This window comes from Cebidichthys violaceus, unplaced genomic scaffold (assembly GCF_023349555.1).
Source record: "Cebidichthys violaceus isolate CVI_PGR_0920_01 unplaced genomic scaffold, fCebVio1.0.p SCAF_209, whole genome shotgun sequence".
Lineage (NCBI taxonomy): Eukaryota > Metazoa > Chordata > Actinopteri > Perciformes > Stichaeidae > Cebidichthys > Cebidichthys violaceus.
In genome coordinates, this window is record NW_027176383.1 from 78,946 (window position 1) to 97,872 (window position 18,927).

An 18,927-nucleotide genomic window follows, 5' to 3' on the forward strand; every position below is an offset into this window, starting at 1 on the left:
AGAAAGAAATGAGTTTGAAATATATATTACAGGTAGGGTATTATATTAAGACATTAATGACTTGTTGCAACTTTAATGACAAGTCATTTAAAGGATATTGAGTTTTAATGTCCTCAAGCTGATTTGCAGGATTTGTGTCTGAACAAATCAAGTGTGAGGCCTGAGGCACCATGATGGACAGAATCAGCGCAGCGCCATTGTTGTTTTTCCTCAGTGCTATTTTCATTGTTTGAGTGCGCCTCTCTCTCTCCCTCCTTCTCTCTTCAATATACAGTATAGTCTTTCACATGCAGTTGAAATAAACATGTTGCTCTTGTAGTATCTATACAACAGTAAGCGTTCACGGACCACAGCAATGACTTGGTGATCAATCATATATAGATTTATATAGATACGACCATTTGCAGTGAATTTTCTTTGTGTATTTTTGTTTTTTTCCAGAAATAAGGCTATCATAGATCCCAGAAAGGAGGGAGGGGCATTTTAGGAAGCGCTCCGGTTTGCGCTGCGGTTTGTTCTGGGCCCAGGGCTTTCTCGGATTTCTCTTTCAGCCAGGTCTTCAGGAGGGGCTTGTGGAGCAGCAGAAGGGGGTGGGGTGCTAAATCCCCCAGCATTGGCTTACTGCAGTGATTAGCTTTATCAGGTCCTGACATCCGTCTAGTGATTGTAAAGCCACAGCTAATCGCACAAGAAAAAGCAGCATTTAAATCTATATCCATGTTGAACTGGGATTGTGTGTATGATATGTCTCGCCCCCCCCCCCCCCCGCTCGTCCTATACCTCCCTCCCTCCCTCCCGCCCGCCCCTCCCGCCCTCCTTCGTATTGAACACACCTTTGCCCCCCTTCCGTTCACGAGTGGTTGAGCAGGACCCCGGTGAGATAATTTAATTGCAGCTCTGAAACAGATTGAACTCGGTGTCCACCGAGCAAAGCGGCACTGCTGCATGCTGGACATCAAGCTGGGCAGCACTCACCACTCTCTCTGTCAGCGCAGGAAAGGTGGAGTGCAGAGGAAGAGGGGGAAGAGGCCTCTCAGAGGCGCCTCTGCATTATTAATGCAGGCCAGATTGGGGGGGGGGGGGGGGGACTTGTGCTGTTACTGGGCTAAATCTTTCTAACATGTCTCCTTTAAGTGTTGGATGTTGAGCACACATTGAACTGCCTTATGTTGTCTAAGTCCATTGTACATGTGCAAAAGTGTGAGGATAGTGCTGGGACGTCCCGTTGCTGCCGTTGGGAACATATTTCATCAGAGGCGTCGCTCACTGTCCCGTACTTCAGGAGATAGAGAACTTGTAAACACGTTGCCTCGAGGGTATCTGAGCAGTCTGCTTCGTAATCTTACTCTACCTCCCAAGCTCTTCAAAACCGACTGCAGGCCAGCTCCTTTGGATGGATGTGCCGCATATTCTAGGGGATGTGCCCTCTTTTCTCTTTTCAGAATAAACTAGGTCAATGAGCAGGTTCATAAATCATTGTGAAGTCTGTGTCAAAAATGCTAGCTGCAGCAACCGCTGCTGAATAAATTGCTAGCACTGCGGATATCTGTGTATATGTAAGTGTGACAAGGCACACCTGGGGCGATAGGATCCACAGGAAAATGTTAATTAGCCCCATCTTTTCAGGTGGATGGGTAGCACGAGGGGGAACAGTTGCACTTTTAATTTTGTGTCAAATGTGACTCTGGCCCTCCGCCGCGTACAGTAGGTATGTGTGTATTAAATGTATGTAATCGTCTGGGGAGAGAGGCATTGCAAAGGAAACCAACACACTTATCTTGAGGCGTAGCTCTGTATCCTTTGCGGCTTCGCTCAGTTGGTAACCTTTAAAAATGCAAATGGCACAGGAATGAAACAGATGTCTTGGGTTGGTTCTAAATGCCGCTTGGAATGGGATTGGATGACTTTTAAAAAGGTCCTTTGATATCATCTAATGTACCACTTCTGCAATTAAGTCAATCGTTAGGTAGCATTTGGTGCTCGTACAACAAGGTAATTAGCAGGAAAATAGAGTTGGGAGAGGTGTGAGTGGTGAAGAGAGGAGGAGGGCTCCAAGCTGTTCCTGTTGTGTCCAGCATGAGGAGAAGCTAATAAAGGGACAGGCCAGGAGGAGCAGGCCAGGTGGGGAGTCGGGCTGAGCCACGCTGCCGAGCCTTTCACAAGCTCATCTGGACTCATTATTTCGTTTCAGGAATGAGAAAATGGAGTGACAGGTGCGCACAGACAACAGACACTCGCACACTCTCACACAGAAGTGTACACAAACACCTGCCCTCGCGCTCGTATGAACCCCGGTGGGCTGAGGTTTAATCTGTGCCGAAGTCCTTGAGAAATAATGAAGGGTAATGAAGGAAGCAGCAACGATGCGACCGTTGCAGCACGTTAGTGATACATGCTACAGTTAGCTAATCAAACACAGTCTGTAATTTAAATATGTGCACTTTGTTTATGTGGTGCGATGGGTAGAACACAGAGGCGAGGGCCAGGCGATCATTGTGCCCATAGATTATTATGTGCAGTGCAGAAAGAAAGTAGTAAGCAAAAAAAAAAAAAAAGTATGCTGAAAAGGTGGGGATACGGTCCTGCGATAAAAGAGATGGTGAGAGCAGGCAAGGGTGTGAGAAACATCTTCCCACTGATAAACTGTGAGAGAGGAGAAATCCCTGATTAAATGTGTCAGCTCTGTGTCTGTGCAGCTGCAGTTTGCTGACCTCGGTAAAAAGGTGTTGTTATCTATTGGGATTTACTCACACAGTGTCCACAGGCAGGCACACACACACACACACACACACACACACACACACACACACACACACAGGATCACAGTTCTCACCAGGCGTATACAGCAGCATGGAGATTGCTCTCTCATTTGTGAGCTACAGATGGCCACAGACAATGAGGAGTTTCCCGCCACAATGCGACTCCTGGCCAGAGCAGAGAAAGAGACGTGCCTGCAGAAATTGAACTGATATTTGGAAAACTCTCACAGGGAGATAAATCATAAGAATACACTGCAGTCACTGCCAGCACTTTGACCTTTCCCTTTCTCACTCACACACACACACACACACACACACACACACACACACACACACACACACACACACACATACACACATGAGATAAGTCCTGAGACTGCACTTTTACTATCCACAGCGGGCCCCGCGTCCCAGCACTGACCTCAGGCCCAACTCCACCGAGGGAAATAGCCCGTCTGTGTTACCTTCTTACCTTCAGAGGAGACAAGTGTAGTGCTGAAGCTGGGAAATAAAGCAATGATGACAGCAATAATGGAGTAGTGCAGCGAGAGCCGCTGACAGAGATGGAAAAAGTGTGGCGAGAAAGTGGCAGAGAGATGAAGCACTTAATGAGATCCAAGTTTGGGATGACCCTTGACCATCCTTCTCAGCCCCTTTATCCGTCTCTTTCTTTCCTTCCCCCCCCTCACCTCTCTACTTCCACCATTGTGTCACCTTTGGAGTCTATAAACTGGATTAAACAATTGTGTGGCGTTCCGTCATGGATGCCACGGCCCGTCAGCAGAGGAGTGAGCCGTCAAGCAGAGAATGCTGAGCCAGGCGCTTCTCACGCCCATTAGTGCCCGGCAAGACGAAGCACCCGTCGCACCGGGTTTTGTTGCGTTTCCTTTATAAACCCTAGTCTCACTCCTTCACACTCTCCCTCTTTCTCTCTTTATAGTGACACTGTTATTGATGGCCTCTCCACTCTGACAATGCAGGGCTATTGCTTTGTCTCTCCTGCCTCGAGTTTTGCCTCCTCTCCCCTCGTTCTCCTTGCCCCCTCCACCCCCACGCGGCTCATCGTCCGATGCTTTACACCGCGCCCCCTCGCTCTGCAGCGACTTGAGAAATAAATCTGTGCGCTAACATCGAGTCGCTAAATTGTAGCAGCTTGGCAGCTTTGTTGTACAAAGTGAGAACCTTCAGACGAGCACGTTCGGTAAAATGAACTTACCCTGCCATGCCTTCCCACTTCTTTTATTCTCCGCTTTGGATGCAGACAGAGCTGTAAATTATTGAAATCTGTCTGCAGGCCGATTATTGATCAGCTTTAAAACACACACAGGATGAGAGGCTGATGCTTTCATGGGTGGATTTCTCTTTTGATATTGACTCATGGTTGTAATTTATTCAAGCCCTGTGCTGCATTCACTTTTTCAGTGAGCACATTTATTTCGCTGATCATCAAATCATCACTATATTAATCCGTTCCTCAGCCTGTGTGTAGATAACCTAACGCACGGGGTTAGTCTCCGTTAAATACCTGCACAGGTGTGCTATTTACCAGCATTTAGATGACTATGTCTGATACCACTCTATTTGCTGACAAGTGGGCAAAAGGGGACAAGTGAGTGATACTAATATTAATTGAAAATGTGACCCTGAATGAAATCCCTGTAGACTCTGCGTTGTGAGGGTGCCATTGAGTCCAGCCGGGATTGGATCCTCTGACCCCTGGAGAACCCTCTGCCCTCTCCTATTCACCCCAGATCTCCCTCCAACCATAATTCCTTAACCCAGTGCTCCTCTCCGATGCAATGTGTCCCTGTAGTGACTAACCCCCCCCCCCCCCCTCTCTCTCTCTCTCTCTCTCTCTGAGACTGCCAGAGATGGTAATCCATCATATGGAGGGGGGGGGGGGGGAGTTGACAGGGTGGAGGGCTGAAGTTCAGGCGCGAGCTGATGCGGGTTTGAATCGAATGTCGCTGGAATTGATTCACCCTCTGGCGTGTGGCGTGTTGTGTTATTTCTGCACTGATGTTCCTTGTTCAAATGCCCATTATTTCCGTGGTTACTTTCACACACGCCCTTAAACACACATTCATTCACACGCAGACGTGCGTTTGCGCAACACACTGGGTGCGCACCACTGCTGGGGACTGATCTATAGTGGAAGGGTCAGGACTCAAGCAGAACCACGGTTCAGCCTGTTTATTTTGGGTTACAACTGTCACGCTGCAGACTGGCACTCTGATGGATGTGTCCCGTTCAAATCTGTTGTGCACACTTACACACTAGCACACGTGCACACTTACGAGCACAAAACATGCTTCAGGTAAATGTCTTTTGCGCTTGTTTTTCTAGTTGTGCAAACATTTAAGAACGGTCCCTCCTCAAAGTAGCCCTTTGGGAACATAGGAGACGCAGCATTTCAGCTTCATTTGATTCTCAACTGAACTGTGTGGATGGAAAGGAAGTAGGAGACTGGGGGAAGGGAGGAGGGGATTACATGCAACAAACTCCAAACCCAAGGAAGTTGAGACTTCAGAGTGTGCAACTTTGCCAGCCTTGTGATTTTGAGGGGGAAAAAACATCATCATCCTCCCTTCTCACAAGCTAACTTGGTTTGTGTTGATTCAATATTTCATAATTCTATTTTATTCTTTTTTCTGCAGCCCCCTTAAACTTTTACCAGGCTTCGCCTGGCCCTGTGCCGCGGCAGAGTTATGGTGGGTCCCAATGTGTTATGACTCGATGATCTCTCGATGGCGTAGACAGATATTGTGTTTGGCTTGGATTACATTTGCTGTAAGGGACACCTATCAGCCACCAGAGCCCTCAACAGCTGCAGACCAGAGTTGAAACCTGATCATGCCGTCTCCCTCTCCCTCCCTCCATCACTCTCTTTCCTCTTCCCCCCCTTCCCCACTCCCTTCCTCTCTCATTTCCTTTCCTGCTTTTTGAAAGTGATACTCAAAGCATTTTGATCGCTTTCAAAAGTGAAGGGAGACAAGATCAAATGTTTAAGAGTGTGGTTTGGGAGACAGCTGTGGTTCCATTCTGTTTTACAGCCTGACCTTTCCATGACTGCACCGCTGCATTCACTGGGCATATCAGCAGAGGAAGTTGGGGTGGTGGCTGTGTCTAGTTGAAGGTGACCTTGTGTGCTGCAGAGTTAATGGCTTCCCATTTCGATGTGGAGTGTGTCCTAACCGCTGCCTCTGCCTGTTAGACTGCTCTGGGATCAGTCCCGGGCTTGGCCGAGGTGAAGGAAGGGGACACACAGGTTTTAATGTTGTTCCTTCAGCAGCCACCAGTCCCCTTACATGGACAGCATCCATTCCGTTGGGAAATAAGAGTTCCCAGCTTCAGGACCAGCAAAGACGTGCGATTTCAAACCTCAGCTACGCGTAAAGCAGGGTGACCAGGTGCAGTGAGATGACATCACATGGTGACTGGGAGCTGTGGTATGTGTGGCCACCTGCTTCTGCAGCTGGGAGGATGATCAGCAGCTAGCCAGGCTGATTATTAACCAGCCAGACACTTATCCAGCCAAACGGACAGACAGACAGACCGGGACACTGACAGACATTGCACATGGCCAGATATGAGACCGCACATTGGTTGGCACAGTAGAGACCAGACAGACTCGCCCAGACCACTTAAGCACCAGCATGGCCAAAGGCCAACTGAATGGAAATCCGAACACCCTATTCAAATGCTAAGCAGAATGTTATCTCAGTGCCTCTTGCTGCTGGCCCTCATGCTCTACACTGTCCAGGGCAAAGCTATTAACGAACATGCAGGTGCCTCCCATGTTTGCCTGTTTTTCATTGTGTGTGTGTGTGTGTGTGTGTGTGTGTGTGTGTGTGTGTGTGTGTGTGTGTGTGTGTGTGTGTGTGTGTGTGTGTGTGTGTGTGTGTGTGTGTGTGTGTGTGTGTGTGTGTGTGTGTGTGTAGATAAGTGTATGGGCAGTTATCTGCATCTTTCTCTTTGCTTGCTGTGTTGATGAGAAATTCATAAGGTCTAGTGTGTGTGAAGAAATGGCTTGAGTGAAATTCTAAATAACCTATGTTATTGTGAGTGTATTTCCAATGATTGCTGTTGATAATACTGCCATACACTACAGCACCCACCACCCTGAGACGATGGCAGTGAATCATCTTAAACGTGGCTGTAATTGCAGGGATTTGTCTTGGATCCACCCGAGATCTCCTTATTCCGCAGGAAATGAAATCTAACGACACTGACTGATCACCGAAGGGTGTGTGTGTCTAACTGATGAGCACGCTCATTTGACTCCACCGATCTTTAAAAGCCATTAACGCTCTCCTGTTTCATGCACAAATTAGGCCTCCACACACAAAGGCACACAGGCACAGCAGCACACAAACACACCGTTTGGAACTCGTACACAAGACAGGGTTTGCAAAGGCACATATGCATGTGCCCACACACACACATCCACACACACACACACACACACACACCTATCTAACAGACTCCAAACTACATTTTTGTCGTCCAACTTGCACAGTAAACATTTGCCCATTTGAAGCTTAAATGGCACGGTAAGAGGAAAATGAACCCCCAGACGCCGCGTTGTAATGGAGCTGAAAAGAACAGCTTAATTGGCCAACATAAGCCATGCCCAGGCATTAACTGTGAAATTTACATGTTAGCTCTTTCCCCCCGTCTTTCTTTTAAAGGTCCCCGTGGTGCTCATGTGGAACAGACACATGAATTACAACTCTGACACTTCATGAATATCGATTTGGCTGCTGTTGCTGTGCAGGAGGTTATGGAAAATGATATTATTCAAAACATGTTGAGTGGGATACATCAGCAATTAGTCCGTTGTTTGTGCAACTAATGTGTTATTAGCTTAATTGCCTGTTTTTGGTAATTCACTTATCCTCACACACAACCCCATTTTGTGAAAAACATGCAGAGAATTAAAAACGAACCATAATTTAGAAATATTGCAAACACATTGTTAATTGTTTTCATGATCCCTGGATGACTAATCTTATTCAAAACATTAATCTTGAGAATGGAGTAAATTGCTCTTCTTATCTAATTCTCAGACTTGAAACAGAAGGCGCTCGTCTTCATGATTTAGCTCCGTTCACAGCAGTTCAGAGGGTTGATAGTCCAGTCATACCTCCGGGTCCAGATAGGCTGACCTTTGGACAGCTCTGGATGTGACCTCTGACTGACCATCGATTGACCATCATCTGACCCCAGTGCTTGGAAACCGAGCTGAATACGGATCCATTTGGCAGTTTGGAGAGCATCTCTAGCAAACACTGCTAATACAGTTACCCTAGTGTTATTGGGGGATGTATGAAAGGAGAAATAGCCCGGGAAGGCAGGGTTATTCCTGTGTCAGAGGAAGAAAAACACAGATAATTCAATTGCAGGCCGAGGGATATGAGCGTCTGTCAGCTTATTCATTCTTATAGTGCTCAAGTTCTGTTGTTACTGCAGGAACCTCAAAGCTAGATTGCCACCGGATTTAACTCATTAGCTGCTTCATGACAAACTGGTATTCTGACATCTATGAACCTTTACCCATGTGTGGGTTTTTTTTTTGTTATTCTACACGACAAATGGCCTTTCTGCTTTGTAGATCTTGCACAATCCTTCTACATTTGCTGAGTGCTAGACCGGATTCTGTTATCTCTCCTCAGCATCTTACCACTCGTCAACCCCCATCCCTCCTCCATCCCTCCTCCATTCCTCCTCCATTCCTCCCTCATCCCCTAAATTGCTGTTCCCAAACTGGCGATAAAATGTCAGCCCAGCAGCCCCAAAATGCCCATCCCCCCCCATTCGCAATGAAAAATCAAATAGTATAGAGGCTGACTGCTGATAATGTTCGCCGCATTTCTCATACACCTTGATAAGTAAGTTGACTCGATAAAGGATGCTGATGAGGGCCGGGGACCGCAGTGTGATTGGAAGAAAAAAAAAAAAAAGAAGGGGACCCATCATTCATCAACATCACTCACTGGTGCCAACTCGGGTGTTGATTGTCATAAATATTCTTGGACCTGAATCTTCACCCCCACCCCCACCTCACCCCGCAAGAGCATCTCACCTCTTCCGACGGAGTCCGCCTGCCAGCAACACCACCCTCAGTCCTCTCTCTCTCCCTCTGTCTGTCTCTTTTCTCACATGCAGCAGGGGGATGGTTGGCCCGAGAACGTGGCATCATTAACTTTCTTGAGTGGCAGACGTTAGACGTGCAGAGGGCTGTCCTGTCCCACCCCCTGCTGGGTGTCCCTCAACCCCCATCACTCCTTCCTGTCATCTTCCATCTCGGCGTTTCTGGCTTCTTCTTCCTCAAACTGCCATTCACAGATTTCATACACTTGATGCTCAGTCAAGGGTGAATGCGAGGACACATTTCCGATGTCAGCGGTGTGTCTAATGACTGTTATGTATGTATATGTGGTATATATGGTTGTGTTTATGTGGTGGTGGAGGGTAGATTTGTCTACATTTATATAACTGTCTAACTATTGAACTGTTGAGTCCACTACCACACAGTTCTCAGGAGTTTTTGTTGTTACCACCAGTGTGGCACGTGCTGCTGAGCTCCTTGTGGTGCGACACCCTGTCTCATTAATCACGAGCCCTGTGCCGGAGCCCTGACAACCCACAACCTGGTGGCCTACCTCCTCCCCTGGTGCGTCCTGGGAAGGCTCTGCCCCATTATCTGCTCACAGGGAGAAAGCAACACAGCCATGACAGCTGCCAGTGGTCATTTGAACCCCCCCTTTTTCAATTGAAACTCACTCGCTTCCCATATCCCCCCATCAAGCTTTTTGGCTTTCCCTCGCCTCGGGTTCACAAGTTTTGAACCGCTTGGAGCAAAGGTCAGTGGATTTGCCAGGTCGTCACGGCAACTCTCAATAACATCAGATGTCAAGAGAGCTGGCCGACCATAACGAAGCAGAGAGCTCTGCTTGGCTGGCCGCTTCCCTCTGGAGAGCAGCGGATGCAGGGCAGGAGGGGAGAGAACAGTCTTTTTGTTAAGCGGTGCCCTCTCCCTCGGCTTCGGTCTGTGTCTGGAGCGATGAGGGTTGTGGTCGGGGGGGTATTTAGGCGTTCGGGGGAGGGGGGGGTGTTAAGGCCGTGTTGGGGTCCAAGTCAGGCTTGTACAGTGGGGTGCTGGGGCTCAGAGCGGTGCCGTGATCTAGTTGTGTCATGAGCATGTAGCTGAGCTGTCACTTGTCTCTAATTGGCTTAGATCAGCCCACAAGAGGCTCAAAGCTCACTGACCCACCCGCTCTCTCTCTCTCTCTCTCCCTGTCTCTGTGCCTCGACCCCTCGCTCATTAGCTTCTCTTCCTTTGCCAAGCTAAGACAATGGTCTCCACATGGTCCTTTCCATTGGACCGTTTGATCCAAAAAATCTCTCCCTCACGTTCCAGCAGGCCTGTCACTTTCTCTGCCTGCATGTGTCTCCTGTAATGGGGCTAAATCCTTGCAAATAGCGGGCTACTAGAATGATGAGAGAGGATGCAGAGGGCAGCTTGATCTAAGCCTGATTGGGGACCTGATTGATCAAGCCCCCGGGGTCGTCACAGGGTCAGAAGATGGACTGATGATAACATGGATCATCCCAAGGGAATAAACGTATCGCAGTACTTTCACATGCCATTACACCTCATATCAATCCGAACACACAAAAAAAAAATGGCATCGGTGGTCTCCACTATTACAGTTAAAGATGCATCCACCTCATCGGTCAGCCATTCTGAATCCTGCCAGAGTGGGTGTTCCCTCTTGGGCAGAGTAGGATTTACGATGTGCTACAAGGGTTCAGGGAATGACCCTCTCGTGTGCATCTCTGATGATGTTCTAATTGGATGGAGTGACCTTTCGTCACTGTAATTTTTGAAGCGTGCGTGGTCCTTGGGGGTGGGAACAGATTAAAAAGCAGCAGGGGTGGGCCGATTGATGTGTGCTGTGGTCGGTGTGCTTGTGGATGGACAGTGACAGGTAGAGGGACAGTAACATATGAGTCCACAGCTGTTGAAGGGGAAAGGATGTACAGACTGATGCATGGGTGGTGGCAACAGCCAGGCCTGACTGATTGCTACCTTCTGGTACATTATCCCTTGTAATGGCTGGACAGACTATGCCCGCTATGATTAAGTGGTGGGGGAGGTACATTGTTTGGTTTCACCAGTATAACTTTTATTGTGATAAAAAAAAAAAAAATTCACATCATGATATGGCCGCATATGTATTTAAACCATTTACTATGTTCAGCAGCAACACTGACGGCAAAGTAACGCAGCTGCCGGCCCCGTCGTGATGAAGAACTTCCTGAACTACTGTCGTTTAAAAACATTAAACACCAGAGAGAGAAAAGGCAGAGGAGCTACATCGCAGAACAAAGGCCACACATGGTATCATCTGATAATTAAATTGATTATGAGACACGGTAGGTGTCCCAGGGTCAGTCTCAATTGAGATCAATGATTCCTTGATTGAACTGCATGCTTGCTTTCACACGATTAATCAGAGAAGCACGTTGCAATATTGACATAAAAAAATAAAACTTTTTACACGTTGGGACAAGTAGAGGTGACAGTGAGCCACAACCAGGTGGTTATGTGGGGAAAACACACACACACACACACACACACACACACACACACACACACAAGGTTCATTCTTATTTGTATATATTTTATCAGAATGCATGCATAGTGTAATCAAAATAATACCCAGCAATAATAATATTATGGATATAAATACTGTAGATATATTTATTTGTGGTATAAATACAGTCTGTGAGTGTTTCTGCCATCTACTGTATGTTTATCCCTGATTCTGGCTTCTATTTTGCTTTTCATTCATGTATAGCACTGTCACTGTGCTCACAAAGCTCCCTGCATACATTTAATTTATTTGTGTCAATATGAATTTGCTTTGCCTTTCTTTGTAGCCTGAGTGAGTTGAAGTGTGGTGAACGGGCTTGTTTTGGTGCTTTGACTGGTGGATCCTATTTTGACGGTGTATGAAGCTGGAACTAATTCCTGCATATTTATTCGGCTTGGTCTAAGCAAGCTAAGCACTAACCCTACTTAGTATTCCAGGGCATGCTAACAGGAACAGCCTATTGGTAATGGCAAAACAGCAGCCTTTGGAAGATCGTGCGCGGAAATATTCGAGGGCTTCAGAATGTCAAAATAATTTATTTCCTTTCAAATGAGCGTGGATGCCTGCGTCAATTGAAGGTGCTGGGTCTTTCAATATTTCATGTAATTTAGTCCCCAGCTAGTATCTGAAAGCCGTACTGAAATGCTGAGAGGAAATAATCCACTCAATAACGGCTACTACAATATTGTAGCGGCCCTTAGCTGGATTCATAAGCTTTTGCTCATTCGTGTCAAAACTGTGCCTGAAGTCAGTTTTACCGCTCAATATTGTTGGGTCTGAGTGTGTCCGTGTACGTACAATATGTTCCTGCCTGTGTGCTACAGTGTGCACTTGACACCTGATAGATCTCTTGAGTCAGATTGACTCTATAAACACAGGCCTTCATGTCCGCATCAGCTCTAATTGATATAGTCAACCACACACCTAACCTCAGTTAAAGCCCTTAATCTATATTCTAAAGGGTAAAAAGATAAAAGCGCATGAGGAGGAAAAGAAGAGCCTCATCCCTTTCCCCCAGCCATCCATCTCAACCGGGCTTGAGGCGCTTTTGTTGTGGACTGCATCTGCAAAGATCAGCTTTAACAACCTAAGCAAATATCCATGAAAAGGCTTGTGAAGGGAGGGCCTTGAACCCCCCGTAGAACAGGTGTGTTTTATAGCACCGTATTTCTCCTTTGGTCTTTAATGCTCCACGCTTCCACATTGTGTGTGTGTGTGTGTGTGTGTGTGTGTGTGTGTGTGTGTGTGTGTGTTTCTAAGCGGCTGAAGCTCCACTGTAGCGGTGAGCCGGTCCCAGCAGGAGGGCCGCAGTCAACCCCGTGCCATGTGAGAGCTGCAGGGAGCGGGCTAACGAGGAGTCCAGGCAGCTGACGGCTTTGTCTCGCCGCCTGTGAGAGGCGATGGCACGAACAGTGTCCTGCAGAGAGTCCTGTCTGTTCTTTGTGTCTGCCTTTCTCCTCTGCCCAGCACTTTGGGCAACAAAAGGAAGCCGTGCGAGGCCACATTGTGGCATCAGGTGGACGAGGCGCTGGGCCTGTCCCCCGATTCCCTCCTCCCCGTCCCCATCCGTCTCCTCTCTAGACCACAAAATACAACACACACTCGAGCCTTGGATCCCTTTGAATTTGCGTCTCATGCAGTTGGTAGGCTCATGTGCAATCTTCGCTGGAGCCGTGGCAAATAACTGTAATTTTATTAGATTCCCCATCCTCTTTTCTTGTTCCATCCTGCCTTTCCTCTCCTTTCCTGTCACATTATGCCAAAGTGAGTGATGATCCACAGGGCAGTCAGTTCTCTGTCATCTGTTTGCTGCTTGTATTTGCTCGGTCCCCCATCTTCCTGTCTTTGCTCTCCTCTCTAATTTATGAACTGCTACAGTTGAGTGGGCATCACGCCTATTAAAACCAGCACAGTGCCTGTGTTTGTCCTGGCCTTTCCTGCTCCACAGGAAGCTCATTCAGAGCCCCCTCTAGTTAATGCCACTGCAGGGGGTGAGCAAGCAACACGGACACCTCTGTGGATCCCCTGCTCACTGGAGGGAGACATTTGACGCTTCTTTTAAAAGGCCAAAGTCATTTGTCTTTGTTGTTTTCTGTCTCCCAGGGATTGTTTAGAGAGATAAAGACTGAAAGGGAGTAAGCGCAAGCTAGAAAACATGCCTTTCTCTTTTCTGGGTCGTGTGAGTGCTTCTCATCTGGGCCACTGAAAGCTGCATTTTTGCTCTGTTGGTCTACGTTCAGGGGCCTCTAATGAGCTTTTCCATCTGTATAAAGTTTCCTCTTCACTCAGTTTCTCTCAAACAACAGCTGTGCACTATTTCATCCTCACAGTTCAATACAAAATCCAAACACCTTCAGCATTGACACATTTCATATCTTAAAATTGCTCACCTTTTAGCGTCCTTTAGTGTAGTAAATCAAACGTGTCCAACACCATACAATATGTGTGTCCAGCCTTGTAAATCTCCACCATAATGATTTGTACAGCAGGTCTGAGTAAAGTTGTATGATGTATTGTTCCTCATAACAAAGACTACAAGCTTTGATCCCTCAGCCTGAGTTACCGTCTCCTTTAATGGCCAGAGAAGCTGTGATTGCTCTGGTGAGTCAGCATTATGAGCTGAATGTCCATACTGAAGCCAGGCATGCTCCGGTCATGCGGAAGCAGACACCAGCTCCAACAAAGGGTCCACGCCGTAGGACTCGCTGCAATGTTTCATGTGTGAATACCACTTGCTGAGCTCAACCGCAGTGTTTCCATATTGTTATAGTAGTCTGATTTATAACGGAGTAACACAGGAGCAGACAACCAAGAGAAAACCACGAAAAATCACTGGAAAAGGTTCGGATGGGATCCCAAAGGACTACAAATCCCTTATTTGTTTGGAAACCATGAAACCGGATTCCTGTAACAAGTCTCTGATCAGTTGAGCCCCGGCCCAAAGGACTCAATTAGACCAGAACAGCCCTTTCTGACCAGGCCTTTATTTTGTCTCCCAGCATGTTGCTACCACTGCAGTGGAGCTGTCTAATGCCCCGGACTAGAAGCCCGGCCACACAGCGCTCTGAGCAATCGCTTCGCTCAGCCTCTGCCCCTCTTATTACACACAAACAGCATCCCTCCACCCTAGGGTGGGTGGGTGTATGCATGCGTGTTGCTGCCCAGTAAACCTGTGGCACTCCCGTTGACTTAGTGTTTTAATTGGCGGTGTACGGTAAACATATATTTAAAACACTGGCAGAAAATAGCAGTTACTGAAACATCCCTGCAGTGGGAGGCAGTAATCCAGAATTTAATTTCAGTCATTTTGCCCTCCTTCACTTATGATTAGAGTGAATTATGATAATTTCTTGATTATGGTTCGGCCCCTGCCTGTGAGCCTGAGGACGCACTTCTTTGCCTGAGCTCGACAGAAGATGGCGATGGGGATCATGTGCAGCCCACTGGATCTACGGCATCAAACACTTCCTTCGAGGTGCCATAAACACAAGCTGTACTTGGTGCTGCATGGTTGTCTTCAACTTCAAATGTTTAACTCTTCTTCTGCGCTCCATCCTCAGACGTGTGTCAGTCACCGATCTACAAAGAGTGACGCGAAGGAGGTCGGATGAAAGATGAGAAGCGGGACTAAGAAACAGCTAGGCTGATATTACGGGTGCATGCATTAATGCGTGCATGATTATGAGTGACTGTGTGTGTGTGTGTGTGTGTGTGTGTGTGTGTGTGTGTGTGTGTGTGTGTGTGTGTGTGTGTGTGTGTGTGTGTGTGTGTGTCAGAGAGAGAGAGAGAAGCATCAGCAGTTGGGTCAGCGATCTCCGTATCTTGGCTTCCATTGTCTGGAAACCCAATAGCAGACCACCGATTCACATTCAATCCGCAATTCAATCAGCGATTCAGATAATACAAGTTGGATGAGCCACATTGCTTTCTTCACACGAAAGTCAATTAGAGCTTCATTTAAAAAGCAAAATTAGTCCTTATAGATTTAATAATTGAGCTTGGGCTGTGGTGCACTGGGCAGCGCTCGGGACGCAGTGGTTGGAGGTCCGTGGGGAAATGATTGCCTCCTCGCCAAAGCCCACTGGTAATGACTTCTGTTTAGTCTTGATAATGTCTACTAATTAGTTAATCAAAGACAATGGTCCACTACATACACCTCCCACCTTAGCAGCTTCTGTCTGCTTCGCTGAGCAACAGCTTTAGAGTGTAAAGCCTCAAAAATCCCCATTCACTGTCATCACTAGCGGTCGCACCTGGTTGGGTTCGGTGTATGCCTGCAGCAAGATGTACAACACATTCATTTGCTGAATTGATGTTAATGGATGCATGGACAAAAAAAAAAAAAAAAAAAAAGCAATGATCTGTGTCATAAAACATGTAAGAGGATAATGAAATATTACAAAAGTAATACACTTCATCCCACGCGAGGTGTCCATGCCGGTCAGAAGGTCGATATAAAGACCCTCTGGACTGGACATGAAGGGGAAAAAAACCGAGCATTGACAAAGTGTCTCAGCACCCCTTGAAGCTGCCATCATTGGGTGAGTAATACTCTGTTTTCTCCATAATCAATTAGTAAGCCTTCATTAGCTGGGCCATTCATTATGTTGGCGTGTCAGGGACGGGACAGGGTGCAGTGGCCGCCCCTGGGATGGGCCCGTCAGTGGCTGCTGATACATGACGAGGCTCTCACAATCGCTCTTGCATCTAAAGAGGACACAGCCATTACTCTGTTGCACGGCCAAGCGAGCATTACTCTGCGTGGCCAAATCATCATTACTTTGTTGTTACGCTGCCAGCCAAGTGAGCATTATTCATTTAAGGTGCACAGCTAAGTAAATATTATTCACTGCTCTCACACAACTAAATATTCATTACACTATATTGTTAAAACCATTTAGAAAAGCAAGTTCTTCTCAACGTGGCTGTTTATTTGCTTCCTGCCGTACATATTTGGGGATTTTCGAGATTTGAAAGTGCGAGCCGCCCTGCTGTCGGCTGTTAGATTGAACTACATCTAAACATTTCCCAATTACTCTGAGTCTCTCACAGCCCTTGTGAATATTACAGTAGCTTGTGAGCTGCACCAGGAATCATTAATGTAAAACAGATGTTAGACGCATTCCCCCTGCGCAGCAGCTCTCATCGCTGGAGTCTGTACCACTGCAGCATCAACTGCTCAGCCTGTTTGGATGCATATTTAATAGAAACAGAATTGTTTCTAATATATATATATAGATTTGTGTGTGTGTTTGTGTGTGTGTGTGTTGGAGTGTCAGCGTTTGTGTGTGGGCAGTGTTAAAGATGCCCACAGCACAGTGTGAGCCCTCTCTCTGTGTGTAATGGCCTGTGCTAAAGAATTATGATGAGGGGCAGACAGAGATTAACAGAGTAAGATATTGAATGGCCCTATGATGGATGAGAGCTGTTTGGGGATCAATTAAACAATAAGAAATTAATTCTGCCAGCGACATGCTCATTAGGGACTTGGTGAAAGGAGGGCGAGGGGGGAGAAGAAAAAAAATGTGTCACTGCTATATCTTATTAATTTTGTACGAATATTTCTTATTTTTCATTTATTTCTAATTTGAATTTCCAGACTTAAGTAGAATGTAGATGTCATTCATTAGCAGCCACAGCTTTCTTTTTGCACGTACCTAACACTCACTATGTAGGAATACTGAACCTGATCATATATGGCCACTAAGAGTTCGACAGATTGAATGCGTTTGCATACTTCCACCCTCCATATCTTCCCTTTATGTTCACCATATTGCTGACCTTGTTTAAAGGCCACAGCTAAGAGCTTAATTCCGTCTCCCACTGAAAAGAAGCTGCTATCAACCTTGGACCCTACAGTGCAGCCGCGTCTTTGTGTTGCCCACTGCAGCTAGATTTGGCTGAGCAGATAAACAGAGGAAAGTCAACTAATTACGGGAGCAGCTCGTATCAAAGGGCCGCTGAGCGCTGCAGATACGGGAGCCAACAGATGTGAGTAACAGCTGCCATGTTGAGTGTCAACCTTCTCGGTGCTGTCAGTCTCCATTTGCCCTGTGCACGGGCAAATAATGTGTTGTCTTAATTCATTTGCCTCCGCTTGCAACAGCCGGTGCGTAATGGATTCTAATATTAAACATGATCCCGTTCCAGTGTGCAATTAGCGTGCGGCTCCACCTATTAACACTTACATATTAATGACGTCTCCCAGAGTTTGCTGACTGGTGGTCGTGGGCCCAGTCATTGTAGGAGTGGGGCACACCAATTGGCAGGCGCCAGCGGTTGGGGACCCATCAGCCTGCCTGCCAATGGAGGCACTATGGAACTTCTGTGGTACTGCGGTAGAGCTGAAACAGCAGCCCCCCCCCTCCACGGGGGGAAGGCTATCCTGATGCGCTGGCTCAGGGGGGTGAGCACACAGACGGACAGGCGGGGCTAGTTGGCAAGCTGGGCCGGGCGGGGGGTGGTGGTGGGGGGGCAGGGTTCGATGTGGATGGACTGCTAAGTGGAAGTTGAGAGGATGGTGTAGGGGTGTGGCTGCTAAGTGAGAGTGGTTTAGGGTGCACTCTGTCCAGATGGGGGGATGGAGCGTTGGCTTGCCGAGCAGATGTTTTAGGGGTGTATGTTTGTCTTGGGGGTGTGACATGGTCAGTGAAGGGCAGTCAGGGGACTATAGCTGTTGAGCCTCCTGCTCCTCTGAAGCTACTCATGAAAGTGAAAAGTGAGGGTGGGGGGGGGGGCTATGGTCGGGGTCTGAGAGCAACTTCTCTTTGTTAAGCATCCTTCTCATCAGGGGACTTGAAACGCGTGCCTCGTTAGGACTATGTTAATGGGGCTGTTGGGCCGATAGGCACCTTATAGTTGTTGAACTACTTGTGCCTGGTGGCGAGAGGCATTGATTAGGTATATACATCAGAGTGCCCCCCCCCCCCCCCCCCCCCCCCTCCCAACCATCTGTCTGCTGTGGTGTGCTGTTCTGTGATATACAGCAAAAAACAGATTGGAGTTTTTATTGAGGCTGAAAAACTGTCAGATTCTTGACAGCTTATGATCTGGACATATACTCTGATACACTGGAAACATACACACCAGGACCAAGCCTTGAAAATCTCTCCGTCTCATCTCTATCACTCTTTTTCCTTCACCCTGGCACTATATTTCAGTCTGCCTCCACACTATACCTGCACTTTAGGAGAAGCGGGCGTGTGCTTGCTTGGAGCTGTTTTTCATATTTAGTGGAGCTTTTTTTTGGGGTTTGTTTTATAATTGGTGGATAGAGACAGATCTTTGAATGTGGATCATGGCTGTGTAATGATTCTCTCTGTGCACATGGATGTGAGTGCAGGGTGTAGACCAGCGCTGAATGGGAATGAGATGAATGCTGGGTGGAAATGAATTTCTAAAGGCCATGGTGCTTCATCACGGGCACAGCTATGCCCGTCCCACTCCTGCCTGAATAACACCAGAATTATCACTCAGAGGGAGGGGAGAGCGATGAATACCTCCAG